This window comes from Macrosteles quadrilineatus, unplaced genomic scaffold, assembly GCF_028750875.1.
Source record: "Macrosteles quadrilineatus isolate MER2022 unplaced genomic scaffold, UCM_ALF_1.0 Scaffold_1__1_contigs__length_201487025, whole genome shotgun sequence".
In the NCBI taxonomy this organism is placed as follows: Eukaryota; Metazoa; Arthropoda; class Insecta; order Hemiptera; family Cicadellidae; genus Macrosteles; species Macrosteles quadrilineatus.
Window position 1 is genome coordinate 51,377,754 of NW_026542594.1, and position 10,446 is coordinate 51,388,199.

Sequence of the window (10,446 nt, forward strand, 5' to 3'; positions counted from 1 at the left end):
TTCAAGTTGTGTGTTTTATCTGTTTTGGTTTGAGTGTAGAAATGCTATTTACTGCTCGAGGAGCAAATATAAGGTGGGTGATAGCGTGAGAATTTCCAAGTATAAACATGTATTTAGTAAAGGTTATACCCCAAATTGGACAGTGAAGCTATTTATAATAGCAGAATGAAAGAATACAAAGCCTGTGACATATATTTTGAAAGATGAAAATGGCAAAATAATCAGGGGAGGATTATATACAGAGGAGTTGTTAAAGACCAAGTATAAAGACATGTATTTGGTAGAAAAGGTGATTAGGAGAAAGGGTGATTTGTTGTATGTCAAATGGCTTGGGTTCCCAAGTAGCCAGAACTCGTGGATTTCCACAAAGGATGTTGAGAAGCAACCCTAAGTTCACATGCAAACCTTGCTCGATTTTGAGAATATATGTGCGAATGGATGTGGATTTGAAATAGTAATAAAGTTGTACAATAGTATTGGACATTTGTATAGGCTTGTATAGTCGAGAGCAGGAATTTTGGAATTGGTGGCTAAAAAAAGCTCACCATGTTATTCTTATGGGAAAAACGTGCCGAAAGTGAGGCAAAACCATCATATTGCCACTACTCCCCTGCACCTGCTCATCCAGTGAATAGCGTTTTTACACTCAAACCAAAACAGATGTTACACTCAAACCAAAACAGATGAAACACACAACTTGAAGTAAAATATCCTGTACACATGATGGCCCAGTCAGCACACGAGGTATTATATACATATATTTAAGGTCAATCTTGGTAAACTATGTAAAGTATATTGAAATATGTAAAATTCACATATAATTTACTCGCTGATATTTACATAGAAAATATCGTTACCTTTTGTTTTAGGTCAACATGAAATACTGTCTTAATTAATATGTGATTGATTTAAACCTATTTTCTGGCCTATTTCTCGATACATTTAATGTATACTGAATGTAACTTATTCACATCCCATATACTTTAATATTGACGTAAAATATACATATATTTACGTCAAATATACATAAACCATTTTCCTGGATTCATACCAGATAGATTTGTAAATTTTGCTCAAAGCCTTGAGAAAGAGATATTTTCACTCAGACCAAACAGTTGCTTTTAGAGAAAGTTTTTCTTAGAAGAAGGGACAGTAGGAATTTACAATACAGGCAGCTAGACAAAGAGCTGTAATACAAAGGGGTGGCAAGTGTGAAGGTCACTTGTAGAATTCCTTCACCAAGCCAAGAAGTGTAGTTAGACCGAACCGGTTTGGGATTGGGGTTGGGGTTGCAGCGTTGACTTATTGGATCCGAATAAAAATATCGAAGCCAGACTGATAGATACTAGAATTATATCGATAGTCAATATCAACATCGAACTTGATAGGCTCGATATTTCTATTCGATAGCTTACTGGGCAGTTATGATTAATTTAAATTTATGTAACTACTAAAGTCTAAGTTAGAAAAACTAAATAAGTTAATAATTAATAACTAATATTATTATTATTACTAAGGTATAACTGAAATAAATCATAAATCCTTTCTACACGGAGCATTACTGGTCTTTCGATATGCATTGAAAATCGTATTAGCACGATAGTATCGAATGGGTCGGACAGTACCGTAACGCCGACTAGCCGTCAGCCGAGGCCGCCATTGTTGTTTTTGTTTTAGTTGTTTAGTTCTGTGTTTCTGCTGCAGTTCGAGTGCTTTACTTTATCTCTTCTGCTTTTTATTCTGTGTAGTCTCTGCCCTCTTCTAGTTCGAGATCAATATTTCAATCGTTGTTTCCAAAACTTAGCTGTTAATTATTCAGTTTTTTAGTTAGTTTTAAAAGTTTATTTTACAGTTGTAACTTATTTAAGTTCAAGAATCAAGAAGAAGGTTATTGGCCATCGGTGTTACCGTTGGTCCTAGGCCTACTTTTAAGATTTTCGCTAGATCAACCTAACTTATTTATGTTTTCAATTCATCATCAATTTTCTACAACCCTCAAAGGTAAGTGTTCTGCTTTTATTTATGGTCTAAACTTACAAATACTGGATTTTAATTAGGCTAGGCTAAGTTAAGTTACATCACAGACAATTGGATAAAGAAGGTTTAAGTTACATCTTCATTTTTACTGGTCTTGGATGATATTTTCGGTAGGTGTGTATTCTTTCAAGATTTCGGTTGCACTTTAGTTTCTGTCCTACATTTACTATTATAGGACTACTAGCCACGAATACTAGAACATGTTTTCTAGTACCTATTTAGGTACGGTACTACACAAATAGGTAGGCCTATTTGTGCTACCAGCTGATGAAACTGTTCTAAACTTAACTTAACCAAACATGCAGTTAAGTACTAGGTAACTTGAGTTATGTGAGTAAATGTAGGACAGAAACTAAAGTGCAGCCAAGATTTTATCAAGTAGGCCTACGATATTAACTAACTTAGGTTAGGCCTATTAATTAGCACATTAGTAAGTTACAGGGTTTTTAAATTCGCAGAGGATACGCATCCGGTAACTGGACATGGATTAGGCGTCCAGCAGTTACTGTCATAACCTAACCTAACCTAATCAACCCAACTTGCTGATAATGAAAAATGATAATGAATGAAGGTTAAATTATGTTCATAAAATAAAATTATAAATGCCAAAAATTCTAACAAAAGATGTACAGTTAATGGCATTCAAAGCAAAATCTTTGACAAAAAGTTAAAGTTACCGATGTGATTCGAACCAGGGACCTCTTGCGTTAATCAGCCTAGCACTCTATCCACTACACGACAAACACCGATGGTTGTACATCGTATCGTTGTGGTAATGGCGTTCCGGGCCCTCACAACCCTGTGACGTCAGTGCCGGACGCCTAAGTTAATCCACGTCCTGTTACTGGACGAGTATCCTCTGTGTTTTAAGTTACGCTTGATGTTTTTTAAATTTACAGTAGGTAATGGTAATTCCCAGGCCTACACTAAGATTTTAACAAAACTAATTATATGCTTCCTTATGTTAAATTATCAAGAGATAAGTTAATTTTTTGCTAAGGGTTTTTGAACTTGTCCAGTTTTTGTTAGACGGTTTGTTTATTTACAAATGACTAATAGGTAACTATACTATATGCTAATTAACTTAGGCCCATGTTATACGGACAGCAAGAACGCGACAGATAAAACGCCGACGCTGATCTACAAATTCAATGCTGTTATACAATCAGCAATCACGCTGTGTCATCGACGCCAGGGAGCTGTTATACGAGCAGTAAACACGCCGCGACAGGCTCCGAGGGAGCCCGAAGGTCGCCGAACTGTGAATTTCCACTCCCGATAAGTCGCCTGGGAACTATCCTGTCGGAGAAGTATGGTGGGGCGAAGCACGGATCTGCTGTGTAAAAGCTGCCCGTATAACAGTTTAGGTACTCGCATAATTTCTGTCGCGTTTTTTCCGCCAGTTTTACCGGTCCGGTCGCGTTGTCCACGCTGACGCCAGGTTTACAGTGTCCGATGCGACAGATAAAACGTTCGTATAACTTGCACACAGTGACGTCCATTGCTCGGTAGGCTTGGCGTCTACGCGGCGAAAAATCTGTCGCGTTTTTTCTGTCCATATAACATGGGCCTTAGGCATACACAATTCATTCAACAATTATTACAAGGAATTAAGTTAGCTTATGCATGGATAGGTATATCTGTCATAAGTAAATAAGATAAACTTAATTAATTGTGAATGCAACAAATAGGCCTAATTTAAAAAACATACCTTCTGTTGCTGTATCTAGGTTATGTTATGTTCACTCCTAGGGGCCAGTTGTGGAATCAGGTCTGGATTTACTTATTGTTTTGGGAAATAGAATGGTTATAACAGTCAAACACACCTAAGAAGGTACTTAGCCAAAAGTATAAAACGATTAAATATGACTAAAAAGTTTTTTTGTTTTTGTAGATCGACTTCTTCCAAAGGATTGGGGGGCGCAACAGTGGTGGACTCTGTCTGTCGAGCCCTCATCAGATCGCGGACAAACGAAGTAGATGTTAGCTTCAGTTGGGAGGGAAGGAAGGGAAAGAGGACCCTCCACAGCCTCAACTTCATAAAACACTGGAGAGTGAGTATAATAGTTGCCTACTAATAGTTACTGGAATCTAATGGAATTTAAATAATAGTCCCTGAAAAGTTATTTTACCTGGGGAGCAGTGATTAACTCTTTTGTTTGAGTTATAATTTTAAATCTATTTTTAAAAAGCTACCCAACTTAATATTTATGAACACTCTTTTTTTAAAGGTGTGTGAAATATTTGATTTATTTAAATCTAATCTGTATCTAATCATGGGGAGACTGTGGGAGAAATTTGTAAGGATGAGATGCCGTTTTTTTTTCTTCTAAAACTAATAGGCTAATGTTAAACGTGAATCCGTTCTATATTCATCATTAGATTCAATTAAAACCCTCTTATGTTCCCAACCGGAGACTTTATTTGGGGCCCCTAATTTAAACCAACAAAAACAGAAAATATCAAAAAGAAAAAGAAGAAATAGTTATAAAAAAAGTTAAAGGAAAATTTTAACAAGCTAACAACAAGTTTAAATTCTTTTAGCGAATTTCCCATATAGGGAATAAGCTATTACTGTAGGTCTCATGGTAAGACCTCGACCCGGGACCGATTTACTTTTTCATTTTGGGGTCCTCCATAGGCCAAAAACACCCTCCGTTTAAATTCATATATATATATGAAATATATACATATGTATGTATATGTCCGTTAGCGCGATATCTCGAGCAAAAATGAACAGATTTTGATCAAATTTGGTACTAATGTATAACCTACGTTTATTCAAAATAATTTGAACAGACTATGGGAACGAGGGTTTATGGGGGGTTTTATGGGGTAAAAATTGGGTTTTCTGATTTTTGACTCTAAAAACACAAAACTTCACGATTTCTTTCCATACCATTTTGTATAGCTTATAAAAGAAATAATTTTGTATATTGAAGCGTTGTTGTATGCCTATCGGTTACGGAGATAATCGAAAAATATTGTAAATTAATAATTTCTATGTTATTCTCATGGAGAAAAACTGTTGTAGGCTAGTTTGCTTGTAGGCTATATAAATATATTTTTGTCAAATTTGACAATTTTGTTTGTTTCATTCTAGTTTATGAACATTTCAATTGAAATTAAAAAAAAAACACTTCAATACCTTCCTTCCTTGTAGCAGCAAACCTAAGTACAGTACTCATTATAATCAATGTTACCTATTTAAATAGGAAATAAATCTTACAATTTTAAGGGAATGCAGTAGAGTCCCGAAAACTCGGCGTAATGTGGACTGGAAGGGTGTCGAGTTTGTGAAATGTCGGGTTATTGGGAACTAGGGTTATAAATAAGAACCATACAATTTGTAATCCTCTTAGCTGCCTTATTTATTTATATTTATATTACAAGTCAGTATTAAGTCATCAGATATAGTACAATAAATCCTTGGTACAAGTTGGGAATGATTTAACTTGAGCCCATGTTTAACTCATGTCGTACTCAAAAATCACTAATTTTCTGAGCCAGGTGATGGCCGAGTTATCCAGACTGCTGGGTTATCGAGTGCCGAGTTTGCGAGACTCTACTGTACTTAAGTAGAAATCCAGCCCAGTAAATGGAAATTTGCTTAGTCTGCAGGGTTGCTGTGGCGGGGGTATTTGATATCCATAACATAAAAAAACTTTTTGTAAATCATTACTTGGCCTCTATTAATCTAGGTAACTACAGTTGGCTCTCAATAATCGGACATTTACTTAAATAGGCCCATTAGAATGTCAGTTTGCCAAAAATGTTTGACTACCAATGTGTGGTGATTTTCCCAATTTCATGGCGATCGTAGGTGGCAATGGTTTCATGATCACAGGATATGTTAACGATTTCGCCGTGATCGTAGGATAACTGCTAAGGTTAGTTTGACCTAGGTCCGCAAGTACTCTAATTATGGCACTGTTATTAGTAATGATTATTTCTGGATACACGAATAAGCTAGAGTATGTAGGCTATGTCTAAAACATGCAAAGGTCTACCAGACCAGTCCAAGTAGATGACAGAGAAGTGTTGATGAACGAGTCTATTTGTGGGTCTCCTTAATCCTGAACATTGGATGCGCCATTTTGCTTTGCTTCGACCACGTACTATGCTTACTACTCAAACTGGCCCTGCAAAATATTCCCGAGTTTATACTCATAAAGTATTTAGTATTAACTAATTAGTGTCCAGTGGCATCACCGCCATGTCGGATTATCAAGGGTAAATTGTTTTGAACCCCCGTAAAAAGCCTTCTTCTAAGTTAAAAAGAAACGACCTTATGAGAAAAAACTGAATCAAACACATTAACACTTGCTTATAACATAACAATTATAGTGAAAACTCTGTGGTATCACATTGTAAAATCATGTTTCAGGTGTTGTTGCAGCGTCTCATGGAGACAATGTCACATACAAGGCATTTGAAACCAAGGTTAAAGAATGGTTCCAGCAGGCTCGAAGATTAAATTTTCAAATGTAAAGCTGTACTTGATTTATTAAGATTACATTTTTAATTGTAAAGTTGTACTTTGTACTTATTGCCTACTGTTCTGATTTTAGTTTTGTTGGGTACAAATTCAATTCTAATTACTAATTATATGATATTATGTTAATAATTCTAGAATGATTAGTTTTCCTTTTGATTAATGAGAATTTGTTTCCTATAAAGTTTTATTTTATGCACATTTTTATGCATTCAATTCAAACAAATACTAACACACCATGAATGAGTGAAGACAATTTAAAAAAATAAATTAGAACTTACCACAGTTTTCATAGTACTACCGTACTGACCATAGTTTATCGCCTAAAGAGTCACCCTTAAAAGTGCCTCAAGTTTTTAAGATGAGTAATATTTTTATAATAATTGACTTTAGCTGAGAACTAATCCATCTTTCTTATGTTGATTACTGACAGAACATTTATTATTAAGTTTATTTAGGTGCTAAACATAATTGGATAAATTGATTCTTAATACAATTTAATTAGATTCAGATATTTTTTGCATTACTGTACATAATTAAGATGATTTACATAAATAATACTTAAATTTACATATTATTGCTTCAGTTTAGCTTGTACAAAATTTACATTCCATATACATATATCATTGACGTATTATTTGTGTATATGGTTTACGTAAATTGACGTATTAGTAATACGTATTATTTACAAAATAAAGTGGGACGTATAGACGTAAAATAGAAGTATTCTATATCAATTCAATACGTATAATTTATTTTGGATTTACTTTGGCTCAAAGTAAATAATACATATTATATACTTCTGTGTGCTGACTGGGGGGGGGGGTGCTATGGTACAATTGGGGTTGCTCCTGCTGCTCATCCAGTGAATAGCGTTTTTACACAGTTGCTCCTCATGTGGTGAATAGCATTTTTATACTCAAACCAAAACAGGTGAAACACACAACATGGAGTAAAATATTGTGTACACATGATGAATGAATGAATGAATGAATGAATGAATGAATGAATGAATATCGTTTATTCCAAAAAACATAGGCTACAAACTGTGATTATAAACTAAATGAAATATAATAGACAGATCTTTTGTCACTAAAATATATTATACTAGTTTTAATAAAGCCAAAAATTATAACAATAAAATAAAGGAACTAGCAGACATAGGCAGTGCTACCTGTGCGTCTGCTAAGTTGCTGTCAAATAGAAAAAAGAAAAATTATTGAATTTTAGAATAGCAGTTAAAAAAGACAATAGGTCGTTATTATTATTAGTTAAATAAGTGAATGTATTTCCATGAACACAGTGCTGGTAAGATAGCGCTTTATAGATTTCCGTGGTGGCCAGGAGAGAGGGAGAGAGAGTGTGTATGTGTGTGAGTGAGTTTCGTGTGTAATGGTCGTAGTGAAGAGAGTGATGAGTGGATTGTAGGGTAAGAGTACAGTGGGGTGGAGGAGAGTGGTAATTCGACTGCGGACAGTCCTAACAAAGTGCCAAGGTCAGTCAGTGCAAAGGTCGGATCAAGTGCGCCGGTAGTCCGCCGTGATAATAGAGTTGGCCTCGTCGATATTTAAACTGAATAGGAAATCATTGACGCGGAATTTAAATACCTTTAATGAGTCACAATCAAAATAAACGGTATCAGCATTCTGACACATACTTTCTCCCATAAGATTGTCAACAACCTTTCTCATGAGTAAGCGGTGAGAGTAAATATACGGAAATGGGATTTGTACATTTCCGTATATTTACTCTAACTATAACATACTAAATTTTTATCAAAATCGTTCTAGCCAGTTTTGGGAAAATCCGATTTTCCGTTATTTTATGGGGATTTTTATGGGAAAATAACATAATTTACCATAACTTTTGAACCGTAATTTTTACAGAAATGGGATTTGTATCATTTTGTTTAGAATATAAAGGACTATAACATACAAAATTTTTATCAAAATCGTTCGGGCCATTTTAGAGAAAATCCTATTTTTCCAGTTTTTTATAGGGTTTTATGGGAAAATCCCCATTAAAAATAAAATTATCTAAAAAATGACAAAAACTATCAAAATTGTAAGGATCATAACATACTCTGTTAAATCAAAACCGGATTTTTGTCTAAAATCCTATTTTTTGTTATTTTATGGGGGTTTTATGGGAAAATAACATAATTTACCATAACTTTTGAACCGTAATTTTTACAGAAATGGGATTTGTACCATTTTGTTCAGAATTTAAAGGGCTACAACATACTAAATTTTTATCAAAATCGGTCGGGCCGTTTTTGAGAAAATCCGATTTTTTCAGTTTTTTATGGGTTTTTATGGGAAAATCCCCATAAAAAATCAAAATTTCAAAAAAATGAAAAAAACACCTGGAGATACCACGGATTAGAACCTACATACCAAATTTCATTGAAATCGGACCACAGGTGTAGTCCCTAGCTCTGTACACATCCAGACACACAGACACACAGACACACAGACACACACACACACACACACACAGACATCACTTCAAAACCCACTTTTTTGGGTCCAGGGGGACCCAAAACGTATATATCCACTCAAAACTCAAACTCGAAAATTTTGACGAAAACAATACTTTCTCCATATACTATGGTATAGGGGGAGAAAGTAAAAATTGAAATCCCTAAAAATGTTGCATATGTTACGATAGACTAGGTGTGAAACATAGTATGAATTAGTCGTAGAAAAAGTATAATTCACTTGAATTGTGGTGATTCCAACTCTAGAAGAATATCTTGTGTTATATAAATGTGAAATATTTTGAAAAATGTTATTATAATTTGTATGAATGTTTATTAATATTGATTTTACGTACAACTGGCGAACAGTGAGGACTCCTATTTCTTTAAATAGAGCGTCAGTCGGGTAACGTTTGCATTTCCCAAATCCTATTTTTAATAGTAGTTTTCATTACTAGACTGGAAAGTGACTCTTTGCGGGGAGAGACGGCGTTTTCGCGCGAGGCGAAGCCGAGCGCTGGAAACGCCATCGTGCCCCGCAATGACACTTTCGAGGCGAGTATTGAACATTATTTTTCATTACGATACCGAAAACTTATAAAAACATGAAAATTTTCGTTTATTTAACTTAGTATTAAGAGAAAAAACCGAACTAATGAAAAAAAAACTCAACTCTGAATTATTAATAAGTGCACGGAAAAAACTCATAACGCTAACTTTCCGTGTGTATGTACCTCGACATAAGCACGGAAACTTAACGTTATGAGTTTTTTCCGTGCACTTATTAATAATTGCATGGCCAATAGTTTGAGGAAAAACAGACTATTTTGGGTAAAAAAAAGTATCTTTATTAAATTAACTACAGAACAAGCTGATGAATAAACAAATAAAGAAAGAGACCTTTGATGATTACATAGGATCAACACGCTGATAAATCTTTATTAATGAAAATGAAAATGTATGTTAAAGTCGCAGTTTTGATTTTCACTTATGTTTAACATTTTTTGTGGTAGCTTTAGGTTTTTTCTCATTTCTGCAACATTGACTTCCGAGTGTGTTCCATCAACTTTATTATTTTCTTGAATGAAATTGCGATTTTGCACAGTATCTTCTTCTGATGAAATTACATCGTCGATTGTAAAATATTGTTTTGAAACCAGATTCACCTCTTCATCATTGTTAGAAATGTTATTGAGTGGCAGTGAATCCAAAGAGGAATTGTTGTAATTTGAAATTGAATTAGTAATGTCTCTGATTGGAAGTAAATTCAAAGAGGAATTGTTTTGATTTGAGATTGAAGTACTTGGTTTTGAAAAAAGTTTTTTAGACACATCAATTTTTCTATTTATGGACTCCTCAATGTAACCTTCAGCAACGGTTGCACTTTTCCAGCCTCCGTGCCTCTTGAGTGTGAGTAAATCCGCTCCCCCTTCCA

The 10,446-nt window shown here is 34.6% G+C and overlaps 1 long non-coding RNA gene across 1 annotated transcript; it reads left to right on the forward strand.

The window, feature by feature from the left end:
• Positions 1-1,773: 1,773 nt before the first annotated feature.
• LOC128985616 (uncharacterized) lies at positions 1,774-6,527 on the forward strand. Its single transcript, XR_008490054.1, has 3 exons — positions 1,774-2,001; positions 3,932-4,091; positions 6,425-6,527. It is a non-coding gene; the product is annotated as an uncharacterized LOC128985616 (long non-coding RNA).
• Positions 6,528-10,446: the final 3,919 nt, after the last annotated feature.